This window comes from Entelurus aequoreus, linkage group LG10, assembly GCF_033978785.1.
Source record: "Entelurus aequoreus isolate RoL-2023_Sb linkage group LG10, RoL_Eaeq_v1.1, whole genome shotgun sequence".
In the NCBI taxonomy this organism is placed as follows: Eukaryota; Metazoa; Chordata; class Actinopteri; order Syngnathiformes; family Syngnathidae; genus Entelurus; species Entelurus aequoreus.
The window spans coordinates 23,117,974-23,127,239 of record NC_084740.1 but is presented as its reverse complement, the minus strand read 5'-3'; the positions used below and the strand labels follow the sequence as shown (position 1 = coordinate 23,127,239).

The following is a 9,266-nucleotide window of genomic DNA, read 5'->3' as shown; positions in this document are numbered from 1 at the left end:
TCTACTGGTGCGGTGGAGAAATGCTCCTATATTCCCCATATATATTTATTAACGCCCTGTTTGAATTGTTACCAAAATGGTACACTATTAATTAAAATGTACTCCATTTAGGACAGGGATGTCCAAACTTTGTCCACTGAGGGCCACGCACTGAAAAATCAAAGCATGCAGGAGCCATTTTGATAACTTTCATTTTTATAACCAATAAAATATATATATTTTTTTAACCTTCAGGGTCTCGGTCATAAACATGTTCAAATTAAGTCTTTTTTTCCCCCATCCAATGCTTAAATCTCTAGATTAACTTCAGGTCTATCTGTCAATATAATTTTGTATTAATTTATTTATGTTTGATGCCCTTTTTGTCAAAACCTTGTTTTTATGGCAAAACCCTAAAATATGCAATATTTTCCCTCAAAACATTTTTCAAAGTGTAATATTTAATGTAAAGTAATTGGAGCCTTAAATATGTCAGAAGTTCATGACATCATTGATTAAAAAAAAAAAAAAAAAGTTAAAAAATAATAATAATACTGGGGATCCATAAGGGCCCTCACTCATAAAAGTGTTAAAAATAAGTCATACATGTTTTCTTTAAACTTTTAACACTTAAGTCTCTAGATCAACTTCAGATCTATCCGCAATTGGCCCCCGGGCCACACTTTGGACACCTCTGATTTAGGATCTTGATAGAAAAAAGCCTAATATATCCAAATATTTCTGATTAATATGTTTTAAAACTAAAAAGACAACCCAATTCGCATAAACATAGCAGAGTACAATTTAATCTGATGAGCTAGGAATATAAATATAATTGTTTGCCCATTAAATAATAATATTAGTAGTAGCAGAAGTAGAATACATACTGTATTATATCTTAAATCCGATCAGAAATGGTATTACAACTCTGAACGTGGACCCCGACTTAAACAAGTTGAAAAACTTATTCGGGTGTTACCATTTAGTGGTCAATTGTACGGAATAGGCACTGTACTGTGCAATCTACTAATGAAACTTTCAATCAATAAATCAATCACAGATCAAGTTAAAACAGTAGTATAAAAGTGACAAAAGTTACTTTAAAAAAAAAAACCTCCAAAATTACATTTAACAATAACATTGACCCAATCTTTGTAATAAAACTAATTTATTTACAAATACATTATTGTAAATATACTTTACATATAATTATCAATTACAGTATAATTAACTGTGTTTAAGATTAATTAGTAATGAAAACCAATTGACAAATAATATAATATAATTTTTTATTATTGATATTGTATTTAACAGTATTGTTAAACTAAAACCTTTTTACAGTTGTTTACGGTATTTATCCATGACAATAGTAATAATGATAATAATGTAGTCCATTTAGGGTATTGATAGAAAAAAGGCTAATACATCCAAATATTTCTGATTAATGTTTTAAAACTATAAAGACAACACAATTTGCATAAACATAGCAGAGTACAATTTAATCTGATGAGCTAGGAATATAAATATAATTGTTTGCCCATTAAATAATAATATTAGTAGTAGCAGAAGTAGAATAAATACTGTATTATATCTTAAATCCGATCAGAAATGGTATTACAACTCTGGGGCCTCCCCACAGATCAAGTTAAAACAGTAGTATAAAAGTGACAAAAGTTACTTTAAAACAACCCTCCAAAATTACATTTAACAATAATATTGACCCAATCTCTGTAATAAAACTAATTTATTTACAAATACATTATTTTAAAGATACTTTACAAATAATTATCAATTACAATATAATCAACTGTGTTTAAGATTAATTAGTAAAGAAAACCAATTGACAAATAATATAATATAATCTTTTATTATTGATATATGATGTATGTTTAATATTATACAATTCAAACATATATTTAGTTTTTGTATATGGCTGTGTGATACAGTGCACACTCCAACCATATGAAAATCACAATGTTAAACTAAAACCTTTTTACAGTATTTATCCATTACAATAGTAATAATAATAATAATTCATTTTATTTCTATTGCACTTTTAAAAGATACTCAAAGCCATTGCACATAATGAAAAGAAAACGTGATCCTAATCCAGCCATATAATAAACATATTTTTAAACCAAAACGTTGTATCACTTTAAAAGAGGGCCTCAGTGTTCAGATACAAAATACTGTTCTGTCTCTCCATCTGTCTTGCGTGACTGTCAGGCATGCTGGCAGCTGTGGGCTTCTCCCCACCAGGGGCATGTCAAGAATTTGCTGGGTGGAGAATCACACGGGCCCCCACTGGAAGGGGCCCCTCTTCAGATATACTGTATATACAATATAGCAATAGGTGAACTTCAGTACAGATTCTCTATAGCTTTATGGTAAACATTGTTATTTCCCTTAATACTCAATACTCACAATGAAATATGAAGCTTTCAGTATTAACTTTTTAAGTTGAAAAATGTGTCATGTCTCTTCTTCAGGTGCCTTGTCCTGTTATCATATGTATACGTCTGTACAGTTTATAGCCTTTGGCAAGCGTACAGTAAATGAAGTTGTGCAATCTGTCAAATGTACATCAGTCATTTTAAAGCTCCACGCCGTTGAGGTTTCAAATTAGTCTGTGCTTGAATATTTGACAATTGTGAAAGCTTTTTTTATTTTTTCCTGTACCTCCCACGTCTCGCCAAGTATCAGTTTAAGGTATCTAAAGGGTAATGAGTTGGATTAAAACCAGTTTACAATCCATTGTGACTCAAACATAGAATAACTAGCAAGTTCACTTTTTTCATGTTAGTCTTTAAGTGTCCAATAAAACTAGAAAAAGTCGTTAGTTTTGTCGCTAGCCAATTAAAAAAAATAAAAAAATAAAAAGGGGTCTTAATACCCGCTAAATGTAGCAACACTGATCTCTCCTGCTACATCTTCTTATTGTCTGGCAGACCAAGTGCATATTAGGAGTGTTAAGAAACAGCCTTACAATCTAGTGTGTGAAGTTACATGAATATCGACAAGACTGTCCCATTATAATGTGTTTATTAGCAAATACCGCACATTGGTAGCAGCAAGTTTATTTGAAGCCACGTTTGTTTGTTTGTTCATCCACTTGTTAGCTGGCAGACTATTTCCTGGTTCATGATGAAGAGAATTACTTTGAGCTGTTTGCATTCTTAACTGGACTTGCCTTCACTAAGTAAATGTTCTTTTCTAATACAATAAGTCAAAAAACACTGAGTATAGAAGTCAGACCTCCACGAAGGCCCCTCAAGCCCATGTTCCTGACAGTATTTAGTCATGAAGCGGTATTTATTCGTCTATATAATAGTGATATATATGAAATACAATGTGGGGGGGAAAGCAAAATACCAGCAATATTTTCCAAAAATGTTTATGGTCGACTCCTCCATAAAAGGAGTAGTTTTTGTGTGATTATGGAATAAAAATGAAAGCGAGAACATTGGCATTTAAAGGCTTAGTGAAATGATTTTTTTTTATTTAAACAGGGATAGCAGATCCATTCTATGTGTCATACTTGATCATTTTGCGATATTGCCATATTTTTGCTGAAAGGATTTAGTAGAGAACAACGACGATAAAGATCGCAACTTTTGGTATCTGATAAAAAAAAGCCTTGCCCCTACCGGAAGTAGCGTGACGTAGTCAGTTGATAGCCTCCTCATATTTCCCTATTGTTTTCAATGCAGCTAGAGCGATTCGGACCGAGAAAGCGACGATTACCCCATTAATTTGAGCGAGGATGAAAGATTCGTGGATGAGGAACGTTAGAGTGAAGGACTAGAATGCAGTGCAAGACATATCTTTTTTTCGCTCTGACCGTAACTTAGGTACAAGCTGGCTCATTGGATTCCACACTCTCTCCTTTTTCTGTTGTGGATCACGGATTTGTATTTTAAACCACCTCGGATACTATATCCTCTTGAAAATGAGAGTCGAGAACGCGAAATGGACATTCACAGTGACTTTTATCTCCACGACAATACATCGACAAAACACTTTAGCTACGGAGCTAACGTGATAGCATCGTGCTTAACTGCATATAGAAACAAAATAAATAAATCCCTGACTGGAAGGATAGACAGAAGATCAACAATACTATTAAACCAGGGACATATAAATACACGGTTAAGGCTTTCCAGCTTGGCGAAGCTTAAAAATGCTGTTGCTAATGACGCCATTGAAGCTAACTTAGTAACGGGACCTCACAGAGCTATGATAAAAACATTAGCGCTCCACCTACGCCAGCCAGCCCTCATCAGCTCATCAACACCCGTGCTCACCTGCATTCCAGCGATCGACGGAAGGACGAAGGACTTCACCCCGATCATCCGTGCGGTCGGTGGCTAGCGTCGGCTAGCGCGTCTGCTAGCCGAGTCACTCTTTCTGGTTGTGTTGCTGTAGTCCGCCGCTAATACACCGATCCCACCTACAACTTTCTTCTTTGCAGTCTTCATTGTTCATTAAACAAATTGTAAAAGATTCACCAACACAGATGTCCAGAATACCGTGGAATTATGAGATGAAAACAGAGCTATTTTGTATTGGATTCAATGGGGTACCGATACTTCTGTTTAACTGGTTACGTCACGCGCATACGTCATCATCCAAAGACGTTTTCAATCGGAAGATTAGCGGGAAATTTAAAATTGCACTTTATAAGTTAACACGGCCGTGGCATGTGTAGCAATGTTAAGATTTCATCATTGATATATAAACTATCAGACTGCGTGGTCGGTAGTAGTGGGTTTCAGTGGGCCTTTAATACAAATGTAAAAGGGAATATTCAGTATTATATGGTTGTCATATTGCATGCATGCCAGCTTGGTATGCTTTCTTTCTCCATCACATTCCTAGAAGCATGATTCTTGGAATTGGGGAGGGAGTTGTGTGTTTGTGCATGTGTGTGTGTGTGTGTGTGTGTGTGTGTGGTAGGGGGGAGTAGGGGTGTTCATCAGACATACCTGTCAATTACACACCACTACAATCAAAACACAGCCCCCACTATGGTTCTCCGTGCCTCGGAGCGGAAAGAATTTGCCGGTTTGATTAGTGTGAGCGTGTTGCAGCAGGAGAAGTTGTTGTTGGAATTAATTTGTTGCTCTCTGTGAGTGTGAGTGTTGCGTGATTCACCTCCAATGTATCCAACGGGCGCATAAACACCAGCAGTATTTTTTATTCATGACATCCTGTTTTTTCTTTTTTTTTTAATGTTTAGAGCTTTGTCATTGCATTCCTGGTGTGTTAGAGCGGGAATATGTGAGCCAATGAAAGGCCGGACTTTATTAAGGTCCACATTAATTGTAATAGGTGCACCTGCACGCATATATTAGGGTGGGAGGAACTTGTGATCCAACTTCATTGTTGTATTTTGTTAACAGTAATATTATAAAACAAAGATTTAAAACAAAAACATTAATGCGATTGACTCGCTGTGGCAATAAAAAGATAAAGGTGAACAAATTAAATGGATGAATAAAATACACTTTTCCAGTGCAGTCTTTAGTTTCTTAGGACAGGGGAAAAACTGAGGGTAATTTGTTTTATAAATGTTTTATTTTTAACTTTTATCTTTAAAAAAAAAAAAATATTCTAACCCCATTGCCGTTTTATCAAATTATTTAAAAAAAAAAGATTTTCAAAATGGCTTATTCTTTGAATAAGTTTTCCTGAAGTCATGAAAAAAACAATATATTCAGTGTATCTGGAAAGTATTCACAGCTCTTCACTTTTCCCCCATTTTGTTATGTTACAGCCTTATTCCAAAATTGAATACATTATTTTTTTCCCTCAACATTCTACAATACCAAAGGTTTTTTTTTTTTTTTTTAGAAATGTTTGCAAATTTATTAGATATAAAAACCTAAAGAAACAAATGTACATAAGTGTTCACAGCCTTAGCTCAACACTTTGTTGATGCACCTTTGGCAGCAATTACAGCCTCGAGTCTTTTTGAATACGATGCCACATGTGTATATATCTTTGGGAAGTTTTGCCCATTCCTTTTTGCTGCACCTTTCAAGCTCCATCAGGTTGGATGGGAAGTGTCGGTGTGCAGCCATTTTCAGATCTCACCAGAGATGTTCAATGTGATTCAAGTCTGGGCTCTAGCTATTCATCTCAAGGACATTTACAGAGTTGTCCTGAAGACGTTTCTTTGATGTCTTGGCTGTATGCTTAGGGTCATTGTCCTGCTGAAAGGTGAGCAGATTTTCATCCAGGATGTCTCTGTACATTGCTGCATTCATCTTTCCCTCTATCCTGACTAGTCTCTTAGTCCCTGCTGCTTAAAGCCATCCCCACAGCATGATGCTGCCACCACCATGGGGATGGTATTGGCCTGGTGATGAGCTTTGCCTGGTTTCCTCCAAACATGATGCCTGGCATTCACGCCAAAGACTTCAATCTTTGTCCCATCAGACCAGAGAATTTAGTTTCTCACGGTCTCAGAGTCTTTCAGGTGCATTTGGGCAAACTTTTTGCTAAGAAATGGCTTCTATCTGGCTACTTTACCATACAAGCCTGATTGGTGGATTGATGCAGAGATGGTTGTCCTTCTGGAAGGTTCTCCTCTCTCCACATGGGAATGCTGTAGCTCTGACAGAGTGACCATCGGGTTCTTGGTCACCTCCCTGACTAGGGCCCTTTTCCACCGATTTTTCAGTTTAGACGGCCGGCCAGCTCTCGGAAGAGTCCTGGTGGTTCCAAACGTTTTACATTTAGTGTTGTTGGGGGCCACTGTGCTCATTGGGACCTTCAAGGCAGCAGATATTTTTCATACCCTTCCCTAGATTTGTGCCTTTTGACAATCATGTCTCGTAGGTCTACAGACAATTCCTTCGACATCAATCTTGGTTTGTGCTCTGCCATGCACTGTCAAGTGTGGGAGCTTTATAAATAGACAGGTGTGTGCCTTTCCAAATCATGGCCAACCAACTGAACTTACCACAGGTGGACTCCAATTAAGTTTTAAGGACATCTTAAAGTGGAACTGCACTTTTTAAAAAAATTTTGCCTATGGTTCACAATCATTATGAAAGACATGAAGACAAACTTATTTTTTTCAATGCGTTATATCTCGTAAATTTAAACCTAAATAAATGTTCACTTACAATGGAGCGAATGGGAGGTTTGCTCTTCCGCCCATAAAACCAAATAAAAAAACATTCAAAAATCGCCAACAATACTCAATATACATATCGTGATTTGAATGTTAACCAAGTATTTGTGATATTGTTATTATAAGGGCTAACTTATAATACAACTTATAATAACAGAAAAACTGTTTACAGTGGTGCCGTGATCATGAGCTTGTGTACATGAACATCATCGAGTGGTCAGCTGTTTCCTCGCTTCCTTGCTCCCTGGAGGTTTATTCTAGATAATAAATCATGCCTCTCACCTGGATAGAAAAAGGCTGAGGATGTATTCTGACAAGTTGGTACACATCAACAGCCAAATTAGAACCGGAAATGGTGAGAACGACACGAAAAGATGATTGGTTCCACCCCCTTTACTTTGTGAGGATTATATCATCTAAATGGGAATACATGAACATCCTAGCAGTCGACATCCTAATGACAGCAGACCTTGTACAGTAAATTATGTTTTATTATGTTTGTTGGCTCTCATGAAATCTGCAGTGAAAAACAATCAGTGATGTTGGGAAAAAAAAGCAAAGGCTGTGATGCGTTTTTGAAATTAATGCGTAAGCTTAAAATGATCAAAATAAGTAAATATTAAATGTTACTATAGATGTGTCCATAACTACGTTACATATATTCTTACATCATGTATATAACACCCTAATGAAGGTGTTTGGATGTTTTTTGGGGGCTTTTATAGGCAGAATAGAGCAATTCCCACGGGCTCCATTGTAAGCAGACATTTAATCGCATTTATTTAATATTCAGAAGGCATTTTTTAAAAAATTACATCTGTCGTCATGTCTTTTATGATGATTGTGAACGATGGTCAAAATTCCCAAAAAAGTGCGGTTCCCCTTTAAGGGTGATCAGTGGAAACACGTTGCCCCTGAGCTTATTTTTGAGCTTCATGGCAAAGGCTTTGTATACTTATGAACATGTTGTTTCTTAGTTTGTTTATTTTTAATACATTTGCAAAAATATCAAAAACATATTTGCACTTCCTCAATATGGGGTATTGTGTGTAGAATTGTGAGGATAAAAATTATTTTATTCCATTTTAAAATAACCTGTAACATAACAAAATGTGGAAAAAGTGAAGCGCTGTGAATACTTTTTGGATGCACTGTATAAAATACATACACATATTACAATATATATGCATATATCTATTTAAAATCATTATTATATATACATTTGTATATATTTAAAGACAAAACATTGTGTTATCATTCGTTTTAAGTTTTCTCAGGGCATTCAATCGATTATCATTTCAGCCTTTTTTCTTTACATTTTGCCTTTTCACTATTTTTTAAAAAAGTGTTCCCTTTTTCTTTTCTTTACTTTTATTTCCTCCATGTTCCGTAGGCCAAAAATTTTTCCCAATTGGCCCCTGTGCTTCATTTCAGGGCACCCTTGCATTGTACAGTTGTTAGATATGAAATAGTATGTTCAAAATGTAATGTTGCCGTTTCATTATTGTATGTGGAGAGGTTACAATAGATCAATGTTTTGCTAGCGAGAGAGCTCATGTCGGAATCCACCAACTAAATAAACAAAAAAAAAGAAAGCAGAGATATTGAGTCAGACTTTGGTATTGTCGGAATGTCTTCTGGTGTTGTTGAAAGTTGGTATTGCGCTCATCTGTGCCGTGTTACATAATTTTTTCTGCATACCAGAAAAAAAAAGAAAGAAAAACAAACAATGTTGAGATTTTTATCACATCATTGCCAGGCCAGAGGAGACTTTACATATCTATGTTAACCGCCTCAGAACACAAATACATGACTTGACCGTACAACTTTGTCCAGATCTTCACCAAAAGTTCAAAGAAAATCAAAACATAACCACTTTTTGCACTTGGTGGAAATAATACAAATTTAACTTTAATATTATCAATGGCAAAAAAAGCAGACGTATGTTGATTTTGACAAGAACAAACTCCCATAAGTCACACAAAACTTCCCATCTCTAACTCCAGTCGTTTTTATTTATCTACTAAATAACAGAACATTTTATGAGCACCACAGTAAAAGAATGTTCTAGCAAAGGGCAACTGCTAGACAAATGTTAGTCTGTGTCTATCTGGACCTTTTTCACTGTTTGCTTCAAGCTTCTCTA

At 35.6% G+C, this 9,266-nt stretch overlaps 1 protein-coding gene across 2 annotated transcripts in view; it reads left to right on the top strand.

The window, feature by feature from the left end:
• Nucleotides 1-9,266, top strand: part of stard13b (StAR related lipid transfer domain containing 13b) — a 208,775-nt gene that overhangs the window by 397 nt on the left and 199,112 nt on the right. The window lies entirely within an intron of this gene.